We start from the raw sequence: 13,383 nt of genomic DNA, 5'->3' as shown, positions 1-13,383 counted from the left end.
ATCTGAGGTCTCAGTAGAGCGCGGCGAGGTGTAGCTGTGACCGAACAAAGGAAGGAGAGAAAATATCACTGCCTCTCTTTCATCCTCAGTATAAAAGGCAATGATGCATCATAATGCGACGCTCATTAAAAGCGCAGCTCGGCAGGAGCGGCCGCCGGCTCACCTGGAGAATGCGCCTGAAAGAGGCGCTCGCTGCCATGAGCGGGCACGCCGGAATGCAGTGGAACTCCGTCAGTCATCTGGAGCCAGCAGCTCGGCACATTCTGTTTGAATACCGATTTCCTTTCAATTTTGTTCTTTGCCGTACTTCAAGGAACCATCCTGTGACAAAATGTGCAACAGATGACATTCTGTGGGACTCGCGGATCTGGGACGGTGGAAGGACATCCCTTTGGTGTCCGGGAACGCCCGCAGGATAACTGGGGGGGTCTGACTGGTGGCAGCAGGGACCGTCAGTCTGTCTGCATGCTGTCAAGAAATAGTCATTCGAGTTAGTGCTGAAACACAGCTCAGGCAAGAAGGGAACTGAAGCTCCTTACTGTTAAAATGTCCCAGAACAATTAACTTAAAATAATATCCCATTGTGACTGGAAGACTTTCACACTCTGTCCTTGTGAATAAAAAGCAGAATGTCAGTTCGTTTGGAAGCATATGCAAGTGTGAAGCCTGAATACATGGTTCTTTTCAATATTAACATTTTCCGTCCGAGGGCCCAAGATGATTCTGAGAGGCGAGGAACGGAGTGTGTTGAAAAGTTCAAGAGGGAACCGCGAGGTAAACATGGACACTCTCTTGCACATTAGTATTTGCTTATTTTAGCCCCAAGAAAAACAAAAAAAGATGACAAATCGTGTGTCATGGATCTAGATGGAAAGTAACTTGAAGATGCGTTCTCTGTATTAAGCACGATGACATTCAGCCCACAGAGATTTCGCACTTGTGTCTGATGTTTGGCTCCTGGTCGGCGACATGCCTCGGATGGAGGCCCCCTTAAGGAAACATCCGGGCCCCTGAGGCGAGGCGGAGGGTAGGGGGCCATGTGTGGCAGATCCGGCGCCTTCGTAAGCAGAAACACCTGCCTCGCCCCCCCCTCCCCGCTGCGCGCACCTGCACATCCTGGCAGCGCCACACTCCGGTTTCTGCGTCAGTGAGACGCGCAGGAACGATCTGCTGCGTGTAAAATACAGCCAAGCATAAGCTGTAATTAGATGCATCGTTATTTCTCCAAATGTGTACCGGTCTGTGAAAAAAGACATCATCGTGGAAGAATGGAGCGGTCCATTCTGCAGGGGCGGGGGTCTGTGGAATAGTGTCGCTTCCTTACGCTGAGTGGACCGGTGGGGACTCCATGGACTCGCTTCTGGCATGGCAGTCCAACAATGTAGGACACCTGTTGTCTGCTATAATGAAGTCAATCCACCAGGGTGATGTGCACTGTGTAAAAATGAATTCAATTTGATGCTCATCTGCACTGCCTTGAAAGACCCTGGGACTATTAAATTCTATCCATTAGGCCTGGGGTAAGTTCGTGGGCCCAAATCAATTTGGACATGTAAATTGGTGTCCAGGTGGGCTAACATTTGCATTTCCTACCTTTCCACACATGTGTTTTTAGTCCACTCTATCAGTACGCTGCAAAGTCAAAAGGTTTGGGATTTGTGTGGAAGCAAACAGACCCAGCTGTCATATTTGTGTGTCATGGGGTCAGACGCTGTGAAAAAGTTTTTTTGTTGTTGTAAATGACAGAGGTTTGTCCGATTCGGCATCGGAGTAAGAACTCTAGGAACTCTAGAGCCCTGACAGGACTTCAGTAGGCAAACTTCTGAGCACGAGTCGTTTCTATCACCAGGGCGCTGTGCTGAAGCCCTCCTCAGCTGTTGGCTCACACAGCTGTTACTCTGTGGCACTTTGCTGGCCAGACACAGAAGACTAATTACCAAGGCGACATGCCAGGGAGCTGCTTAGGGACTTACAGTCTGCTGAGCGTGTCATCCGACAGCACGGCCCGTGCAGGGAGGGGCGCTGCCAGGCGTTATCACAGTGTGCACTGAACAGTGATGTTACCAAGCATGTTATATATCATCACGTATTTTAATGGAACTGGATTATTTCCTGCATCTGAAAATGTTCCTTTTAGGTGCACTTGTTATACTTTGCATTGGTTAATTTGTAGTGCAGGATATAGTATGACAGGTAGAACCACCAAGAGGAACAGAAGTTACAAACTATCATACACACTGTCACACACATTAACACCTATTATGCTACATATTATCACATGTTGTACATATTATGACATATTGTCACCCTCTCACATCATACATGCTATCACATTCTATAACGCATACTATCCAGTGAGACCCAAGAGGAAATAAAACCATTCTTCAGTTCTGTTATAGAGAAGAACAACAGTTGATCATCTAAGCCACTGACAGAATACAAAGCTGTGCCCCCCCCCCCCACACACACAAAAAAACAAGAAAATAACAAATAAGGATCACAGGGAAAATAAGTAGTGGACTGATGGAATGAAGGAAGCCTTAAGCCTTTAAGTGTGTTCTTGTGGATGTGGAGGTTTGACCTCATGGATGTGGAGGTGTGACCTTGTAGATGTGGAGGTGTTGCCTTGTGGATGTGGAGGTGTTGCCTTGTGGATGTGACCAATTATACTTAATGTCCTGCTTGAGGGATTTAAAAATCAAAATAAAAATTTTATTAGGGAACATATACTGAATATCATGGGCACTAATTAGAGAACATCAGGGAAGTTTTTAATGTCTTACTTTAAAAGGGGAATATATATACACATAACACTTTGAAGTTTAGCTTCGTGTGTCATTGGCTGGTCAAAAATGCATATAAGAACTATCAAAAATTAATGGAATCAGAGGATGATGATATAAGAAGCAGAACCTACAAAAAAAGGCTGCAGGAATTATAGTTCTTGGCAGTGGTTTGCAAATGGCTTCCATCTCAGTCTCTCAAGCTTTAATTCTATAAAATGCTTCATGGGTTACGGTGAGGACACAGCACTTTATCAAAAAGCATTCTCACACGAGTTCATGGAGACACGGGTCCAGCGTGTCAAAGAAAAGGGAAGCATGAAAAATGATGTTGCTCCGCAGAATGGATCCCAACACCGACGTGTTCGGAGATGCGAAAGGTTCTCTTTCGCTGTAGCGCGTTCGGAGATGCGGAAGCCCCTCGCCCGCTGTAGCGAGATCTCAGCTCTCGTTTTGGAAGGAGCTTTGCAGCCCCACTGTTGACGTGTCGTCTGTTTTGGGGACATACTGTTTGGCTGCCAAGTCAGGGCAATATCCCCATTTCGATCCCAAGGGTTCCCCTCAAGTAAAGGCGTGACTGGTTTTCCCCCGACTCCCCCTTTCAGGTGATGAGAACACATAACACCCCCCCCCCCCCCCTGCACACACACACACACATACATATCGCCCCAGTCGTTGTGCTGCCGAATGTCCCTCTCGTCACAGGCCGAGATACCGTTTTCCCCGTTGCCCTAGCAACCCTGCTCCTGCTGGTGCCCAGTGCTTCCCTCTCCATCATGGCCAGTCTGGCCGAGCTTTCCTGAGACACAAGGACACAAGGAGTGAACAAGGACATTTTGAGGTACACCTTCTGGTTGGGGGGGTTGGGCGGGGCAAGGCTTTTTTCATCAAAAGCCAGACAAGTCTAGATACTTACTTGGGTATATAGATGTATGTATGTGCGGATAATGGTTTTATAGATCATTGTAGGTCCTGCATGCTCCCTGATGAAGTATATAACACAAATACGTTGCTCAACATTTTAAAAAATTCATGGTGCAGCATCTATGGCCCTTAAATCAATTACCTTCCACATCTGACATCCCGCAGAGGGAAAGCACTGATGGACTTGCTGTCCTCAATAAGCCTTTAGTCATTGTTTTTCCTGTGGAGCCCATGCGTGTAATTCATTAATGCAGCAGGCGAGAAGCGTTTGCTCACTGTGTTCCCCTGTCATTCACGTCCCTAAATTCATATGTCAGTGATTTGTATCATAATTACATCACAGAATCAATCACCCCCTTCGTACCACTCACTGGGCTCATTAATCCTCTTTGTCGTTTATGTTTATCAATTAATCAATCAGACAATTAATGACAATGTGTTTTTTTGCCCTCCCTCTAGACTAAAGTACAAATTGACACACAGCAAAGGCGGCAGGCGCACTTTTAATCTGTTTGTTTGCGGGATCTGTGCTGGTTTCCATCCTACCAATTTTGAGGTGAGGAACGAAAAAAGAGGAGAGAAAAAAAATAGCAAGAGTGTTCTCTCTCGTGTTCACCAAGCAGAGGGTAATTAGCTCATTCCAGATTGGATGTAAGATTAATTAGTTCCATCGGATCATGTAGAACAGCAAGAAGTAATTTATCCTTCCGATTTGTCCCAGTCACAGTTTGACACGTGGAGAAATTCCAAGACTATCAACCAAAAAATAATTAGGGTACAGTAAATACAAGTAAACGAGAACTTATTTATCCATTAAATGGTATGGAGGAGATATGTTTTGTTCACTCATCCACAGGATACTTGCCATAAATAAAAATGCATTATAGCACATAACGTCATAACTGACCACACAACAGGACACTGCAGACTCTAGACAGTTCTTTGACTCGGGCATCTCGTCCCAGATTGTACCGTTTGCTTCCAGGTTGGGTGCCAGTCCATGTAAAAGTGACACCTGTGCTTCGGAGAGTGAGGCCGGCCCTATACTTGACCTCATTAAAAAGCACATTTGAGCATCAAACTCTTGGCACCATATTGGAATTTGATAATGACTGTAGGGACTGTGCCGCGTCTAATCAGGTAGACAGAGAGAGAGAGAGAAGATGCCTAGGCAGGGAAGGCAATTAATGAACATCCACAAAACACTGCAAATGAATAAGAGGTGAATTATATGAGATGGAAAATAAATATATGTCTATGTGCACAAGTGCATTGGGAGGACAAAATAACAGACAAAATAACATAGAAAAAAGAGCTAATAGAAGAAGAAGGGCCTTCAGAACAGCTTCTTGGGAGTTTTACTTAAACAAAAATGTTTTGAGGACAGAACGAGAAATGACTGGTTCGGAGAGATAACCAATCAGATCTTGGTCAGATGTCGGACCAAGCAATCAGATATCTTGGTCCCACCTCCTCTAGTTGATTGGACTTGCCTCCTCTATAATCTGATTGGTTATCTCTCTGAACCAATCATTATTGGTTCTGCCCTCAGAACATTCTGTGTAAGTAAAACTCTTAGTCCCTCTTTGCTGGACTGTGTGTAGTGGGATATTTGACTATTATTCAAGATGAACATCCTCCATTTCTCTGAGGTATGAAGGAGGCGAAAATCTGCTTCACAGTCTGTGGTGCAGAACTTCCCATTAAGGTTAAATGATGTGTAGGTTATTGAAGTCTATGGAAGGTGTTTGACATCATTTTGATGTTCATGAAACACTTGTATACAGATTTGTTTGGGGACGTAATCATCGTGGAACCTGGGAATATCATGAGTGAACAGTGTTTCCACCTCAGGCTATAAAATGGGTATTACCTGGCCACTATCTGACGATGTAGACATTCAGATACCTTGACTATCGTGAGCTACCTCAAGATTGCTACCTGAGATGGCTAGCCAAGACAACTAGCACAAGACTTCAACTGCAAGACTACCACAAGCTGGCTACTGCAACATGGTTTCCGTGAGATGGCGACCCAAGATGGCAATCCAAGATGGCGATCCAAGATGGAGACCCAAGATGGCAACCGTGCAAATTTTCAGTGTCAGTATGCATGTGATACATTATAGAATGTGTGTCAGTTTATTTCCAGTATGAAACTAAGATGCCAGTGAATAATTGTTTCCTTTGTTACGGTTAATTGTGTTATACAGGTTGTTTGAGTTGTATCCAGAGGTATGGTGGTCTTGTGCTAGTAACTGAAGGCACCATCCAGTCTGAATGCCCATGTAAGTACATGCAAAATAATACGTATTTTGTTTAGCCCTTTCATCGGTAGCAAGATAAGTCATACTAATGTATGTTTGGATGTTTTATTTGTTTTCTTTCAGAGCCACTGCCATATTTCTCAGTTATAATTAAGTATTGTATATTTTGTTTAAAAAATTACAAGGAAAGTGTTACGAATCCCACCTGTTTTTTTATTTGAAAGTTGCCGTGGTGTAGTTACAGGCTTACTTTTAATCTAGGCTTACTTTTAATCATTTTCTTGTCCAGAGATCACAGTTACAGTAAAGAAACCAATGGTTATCTTTGGCTCTGCTATTGGCTTTCAAACACTTCAAATACTTACTTAAATGCCAAGTATGAGAGCTTTTATAGTATATACTGTAATAGGGCTAAAATCAGTAGCCGTGTTTATAATAGGGATTTAGCTACCTCAGAGTTGAAACTCTTCCCTGGATTTGCATGCACTCAGCTGGTAGACATGTACATACATGTTTGCAGCCTTGCCTCTGGACCCCTCCGACGCGCCATTCACCTCATTCGCCTTTCAGCACCATGGACAGCTGCATAACGCTCAGTATGCCAAGGTGATAGCGGAGGGACAGGCTCACACCCCTAGCAGGGCAGCTGCGAGGTCCTGGGGGGGCAGCTGAGGAGATTAGGGAGTCTGAGGGAACGAGACAGTGGGCCCAGAAGGAAGATGAGACAGTAGCTTGAGGAAGCGCCCCCCCCCCCCCCCACCACAAAACTGCAATGCTAACGTCTCTGTAGCATTTCTCACAGAGCCTGAAATCTCAGATACGCTGTGACACCGGCAACGCTGCCCCCTACCTACCGGGGATCAGCAAAGCCTTGCACACCATCAAGCTATATACATTTCAGTATCAGAAAAAGGGTAACAACAATGTCACATACTTTTGTTTTTTGATGACTTAACTGCTTATTTAAAGCCACATTAAATTCTGGAGGCTGAGAGGAGTTAATGCTTTTAAAGCTTTTAAAATACATGGGTCTTTTGTTCGTCAGCAGATAATTTTCTACAACATGCTACCTTTCCATTCATCTTTTCATTCTCTGTAACCAGCCGAGCCACAAGCAGAAGGACATGATGACACACAAGTATATATGCAGAAATTGTACTACATGCAGAATCAACAGACATTCATTCCCATCTTGCATTTTACATTTGAATCCCTTGGAGAAGGTGTTGCCGATCACATTAAACAGCAGGTTCCATCATTTATTCCTTTATAATGCTCAGTAACCCATTTTGAAATACATAAAGCCACATGATTGAACGTATAGAGCAGGAAATTTGAAAAGTACCATTTATTGTATATACACTATACAGTTTATCTTATATATTTCCAAAAACCCTCTATGCAGTTTCGCCCAAAGGGACCACTCCCTGCCTCTCCTTAATATTAGACACACAGCCTGCATGTCCAGTGATTATACTAGTGTCTCCAAATCCAGTCCTCAGGGACCCACAGTCGGTCCACGTTTTTGCTTCCTCCCAGCTCCCAGTGGACTGTCTGTTAGGGAGCTCGGAGGGAGCAAAAACATGGACCGACTGTGGGTTCCCGAGGACCGGATTGGGAAACACTCTGTGAACTCTGTGAAGTTGCACCTTTGTGAGTCTCTCCATTGCTGAACTGTTCGATTGCTGTGCTTTTGGACCCCATATGCTGAACGTGATTTGGACCTGGTATATGTGATTTGGACCTGGTATATGTATTGCCTGGGATTGACTCCTGGGCTTGGCTTGTGCTTTTATGATGATTCTGGGATTATGTTTCAGTGCTGGTCGTGAATCATTGCGAATCATTAAACCTGCTCGCTCTGCACTTGGCTCTCTAAATATAGACGTATACTACAATAAATATGAGAAAAGCAAAAAAGTATGTTTTTACAACAAAACTAAATTACTTCCTGAAGTACTTTGCAATGAAATGTTGCAATTATCTTTTTTTAAAAGAAAAATTCCGAAAGCTTCTAACATTAAATTGAGCACAGTGCTGATTTATTATGCATGTAAATTGAATTCTGTGGTTTAAGTGTATTGTCAGCTTTTGATTTGTGGAAAGGCCAGATTTCTTGTTGTTAACTGATACCACTGGGTCTCGTCTGCTTTGGGTGCGTGTGCATGAATCTGCAAATACCTGGTTGGCATTCTTCAGCTAAACCCTCTGATCTGTCTCTCAGAGACATGCGGTGGGTTCAATTCTTCCACACTTCCACATGGGCTATCGCCAAAATGTCGCAAACGATTATCGCTTTACTTCACCCAGTTAAAATGACCATTCTAAGAGGGCAAGGCGCTTTAAGGCTGTTACTCCCACAGAAGAAATTGTAGTCTTTCATGTGTGTGTGATACGACACCCTCCTGCGAAAGTTGATTCGACTTGCAATCCGAAGCTTGCGGATACACACTCTTCCAGACAGTACAGCAAACTTGCCGTTCGGCAGACGACGTGTTGTGATCTTTTCAAAAAGCTACGCCACGTTTTGAATGTTACTCGAGAAAAAGAAGTGCCTTTGTCTGTCTGGGAGGTTGTTCGTCCTCTGTATCAACATCAGCCGGCAGACTTTATTCAGTTGATGAAGGTTGCAGGAGATATTCTGATAAAGACGAGCAGGTAAAGGGAATAGATTGTCATGCATCACCAATAGCTGTAAATGGTGTTGGTTTCTGAGCTTTGTGTCTCTGTGGAATGGATTGTAAGAGGCACTGATTAGAGGAGGGCAGTTGAAATATCTGCATCTAATTAAGCATGCCATGACTGCATATTGTCTTAATAATTATACTCCCTAGGCTAATTAATTCTTTAAGAGACCCTAGGAAAGGATTTCGCACATATCAAAACTTCTTAGGTTAGTACACTAAAATCTGGTGGTTTTCACAATTATTTTACAGCCTGCTCACACACTGCCCTTACTGTTCCTCTGTGTTGTGTAATTCAAAATCTGCTATTTGGAATCCACAATGTTTTTTGTTTTTATTTCGGTTTCATCTGGCATCAGCTGTATGTAAAGAGTAACTGGCACCTGTAAAGAACGCGTGGGTACACAACACGAGTTTAACAATGGGAAGCCAGCCAAGTTAGCTACATCAATCCAATTAATGTGTCCAAAAAAATCAAGTATAAATAAAAATAAAATCTACTTTGACCCTTTGGGGCAAAAGCTACCACTCTCTTCACCAGTACAATAAAGAAAATACAGAGATAAATGTAAAAGAGCTCAGATGGGCAGCTTTCGAGCATGTCCTGACTGCTCACACACACCAGGAATGGCTCATGTGTCTATTAGATCATGTGATCGCTAGCTCATGTGACTGTGAGTTCATGTGTCTATTAGATCATGTGATCGCTAGCTCATGTGACTGTGAGCTCATGTGTCTATTAGTTTATGTGATCGCTAGCTCATGTGACTGTTAGGTCATGTGACTGCTAGCTCTTGTGACAACTAGCTCATGTAACCACTTCCTCATGTGACCATTAGTGCAGCGTTTCTCAAACTATGGGCCGCGGACCGGTGTTGGCCCATTAGAGGACTCCTGCCGGTCCGTGGAGCCTCGATTCTGCACCAATTAAAATTCAGTCAGATCAGGTCAGGTATAATAATAATAATAATAATAATAATAATACTATCTGTCTATCTGGATACACATCCGCATGGGGGGGCTGGGGGTTAGGGGCAGTCATTTATGCAGGGCCCTGCAGCCCCAAAGCCTGACATGACTGGTCCCCAGGACAAATAAGTTTGAGAAACGCTGCACTAGTGCATTTCACCGCTAGCTCATGTGACCACTAGCTTAGCATCAGCCCCTTTTCGTAAGTCTACCTTTCAGCCTGAAATAGTCCTTGGCAGCGTCCGACCCACCAGCCCTGCCTGTGGACTGTCTGCTTAGGTAGCACTCCTGCAGCAATGGAGGCCTCTCCCAAATACCCCTTAAAAAGTTTACCTGATGGCAGCCCAGCTTGATGTCTGCCATTCAGGACGGGCGTAAACATTCAAACGCACCATGTAAGGTACAAACAGGCACTGTTGGATCCTCCATGGCAAATGATTAGTCAGATGCTTCAAAGAGGTAACTCTCCCCAGAGGAAAAAAGCCATACATTTGCAAATTCATTAAACAAGTTCCATTCAAAAGACTCATATTATACATTTTTTTCTCTTATAACTTATTTAAAAGTGCACTGCAGTCTTGGGGGTTACCTGCCAGTCAGGGAAAGGTCTTATAGTTCATTTTCAAATTTGGTTGAAACGCTGCGAGGTGCTGAGACGAGGCTAAATGCCAGTTTGCTTGCACTCACAAAAATTAGAATAAAACTTTTATTCTACTTTTATTAAAGTAGAATAAGATGGCTGCTGTTAGCGTGTTCGCTGTGAGCCTGGAATCAGAGGAGACGGAAACCGATGGGTTAGCTAAAGACTCGGCCATAAGGATCCCAGAACAGAAACATGGAATGCAAGTTGGGGGAGTGGGGTGGGATTTCAAGTAGTTTTTCAAGAAATGCTTCAATCTTTTTCTTGAAAGCACACCTTTGATTAAAGACTTTGTTGCTTAGGATTGTGAGTGTGCCCTTTAAACAATCTCAGGGCTGAGTTTCTATGGGATATGGGGGCCTTTTAAGGGTTTTTGAGGGGGTGGAGAATATGATGGCTCTGGAGAGCTCCCAGGACTTATGGCATCCAAGTGGATAAGAAGTGTCACTAAGTAAGTAAATATATGATGTGAAAGACATCTTTACCTGTTAGCTAACTGCACTATGTCATATTTACGTAATACATCCTTAGATGACATGTCATTTTATGTGTGGCCATATCAACAGAGTTTGCATTCACCTGGCACCGAGGAACAAGCAGAAGTGGCCTCAGACAGTCGCACTTCTATGACATCACACTGAGTAAATCATACATGCAGCACAGTACAGCAATGAAAACAGTACATGCCTTATGTAGCCTTCAATCAAAAGCAAAAACGTACTGTAAAGGACAAGACCTTGTGTCACGTCCTGCCCGCCCCGACCACCTGACCCACCAGTCTCCTCCCTCACGTGCTCCTGATGGGCTACACCTGATGCTTGTTGTCCCTTGTTAGTCCATGTAAGTACCTCTTTGCCTCATTGTCGCTAGTTCAGTCATTAACATTGTCAGCCTGTGTCCCTCCTATTGGAAGTCATCTTGGTTTAATCCCTTGTAGTCCTGCTTCTTTCCAGTCCCTCTCTGTTTCATTTTATTTCAATAAAAACCCCCTTTTGGTTCATCAAAAACGCTTCCCTCCGAGTACTGTGACGTATCACGTACTGTGGTAGCTTACAGCCCAAGTTAGAGCGATAATAAAAGTGCACACATTAATCCTGAGCTACTGTTCTCGTCCGGAAACAGATATCTGTCATTTGTTCTTTTCCATAAGCAAATATGTCTATAATTTACATAATATCGTATCATAAAAATCAGCAGGCATTCGAAAAGGCAAACATACAGCAGAAAAACACATCAAAGACATTAAAAAACACATCATCACATCGGTCTATAGATCTGTGGGTTCATTAGTTGTTATGGTAATAGCTTAAACAATTATCTTTGCGGGCCTGAAATAAAACATAGGCACTAGCTTCAGTAATGACAGGAACAAGTAAATAGTACGAAGTGGCATCCGAAGTGAATGAAACAGAATGCCTCAAACACATTTGGTTTGTTATACTCGTTGATATGGTTTTTGATCTAATCAAACATCTGCCTTTCAGTTTGACGTGGTTGGTTTTCCTACTTTTGGCTTTCCAAAATTAAATAATCCAGCCGAGCATTCAGAAATCACCATTTCACCCTTAGCTTTTAGCCTTAATTGGTGCTACGTTTTGTGTTATTCCTCCCTAAGTGGCAAAGGTCGGCGTGAATGCTAATTACACTGATGTGCGGCAGTCTATCTTGGGTTTTGCATTGCGTGTTTTTTATTTATTCTAACAGTGTCAATCAGCCCCAGCACAGGTCTGATTTCCTAGTTGTAGCCTTTTTATCAGAACTGCTTAGAGAACAAAAGGTCATTCAAATCAGACACTAGGGACATGCGTACCATGCCATGTCAAAGGGCGTGTCACTGCAAACGAGGACCACAGACATGTCTGTGCTCATGGACTGTGCTCGTCCACAGATCAGGATGCGCGCCTCACAGATTGGGCACGTCAACTCCAATCCCTCCCAAAATCTTCCTCTGGATTTCATAAAGTCCACAGCAGCGCTATTATGTTTACCCGAAGGGATTTCCTCACCACTGGGGTACTGGTGAGCTAAACCTAAATCTAACCCTAAACCTAACCCTCACGTGTCTGCTACAGTATAGTCACATTTTGATTAATTTCTTTAATTTCTTGGCATTTCAACAGCCAGGAAGGTGAAAATCCCCCTGCTATCATTGCCACATCAAGCTTTAAGGGTAAATTAATATTTCATTAGCCATTCTTTTATATTTTTTTTCTGATTTCATTGCCTTGTCAATGTCAGAGTCTGGCGCAAAGTGCATCTCTTATTTCCAGCAAAGAAATCAACTCAAAAAAAAATAACACTGGAAATATAAACATGTGATTACATACAAAATAGCGCAGGACTGCTACATGTAACACACACACACACACACCCACCGCACAAACATATTATTTTCTCATACTATGTGCCAGTTGCATAGTGGTTATGTAAATGTCAATGGAGACAGCTTAATAGGGAATGAACAATGCCCCCAGTGTTTTTAGGTTTACTTTACTGTAGTGAATAAATTGGGTAAATACCAGTGCCTGCCCCCCCCTCCAATAGCCAGCCCCCATACTGTGCCCCCAACTTACCTAAGCATTGGTTGAGAAACCCCACAGCCAAGATGTTCAGAGAGTTCTTGCAGGGGTAGGGGCAGAGAGCCTGGAGGGAGGTGGGTGAACAAGAAGGTGGGAGAGCTACTGGGGGGGGGGTGCACTGTGTGTCCCCGCCAGCTCCCACATTCCCCCCCAGATCTCTGGCAGCCCATGGCATCAGGATGCCTGTTATCAGCTGCTGTCCATTTTACAAACACATTTATCTCTGTTATCTAGTGCTGCTCTGCTTGTGCATATCCCGCCCCTTTTAAAGCTCAAACCTGGCCTGACCAAAACCACTTGTCATCCTACTTGGTCCCACTGGGATGTCGGAACCCTCCCAGGCCATTTGCAGGAAGGGAAAAATGATGGAAGATTTAAGGGATCTAAAGGGATATTCCCTTTGGTAAAATCCTCTCTTCTCCCTTTCCTCAGGATGAAACTCTTTTCAGTGGTTTCCAAGGCTGTTTGTAGCGGGGGGCTCCCTTCACTGGGAGCGACGCCGGAGAGGTAAGCCGTACCGGACAGGAGCCGGCTCTGC

Source organism: Brienomyrus brachyistius, chromosome 13, assembly GCF_023856365.1.
Source record: "Brienomyrus brachyistius isolate T26 chromosome 13, BBRACH_0.4, whole genome shotgun sequence".
In the NCBI taxonomy this organism is placed as follows: Eukaryota; Metazoa; Chordata; class Actinopteri; order Osteoglossiformes; family Mormyridae; genus Brienomyrus; species Brienomyrus brachyistius.
This window is presented reverse-complemented; position numbering follows the sequence as displayed.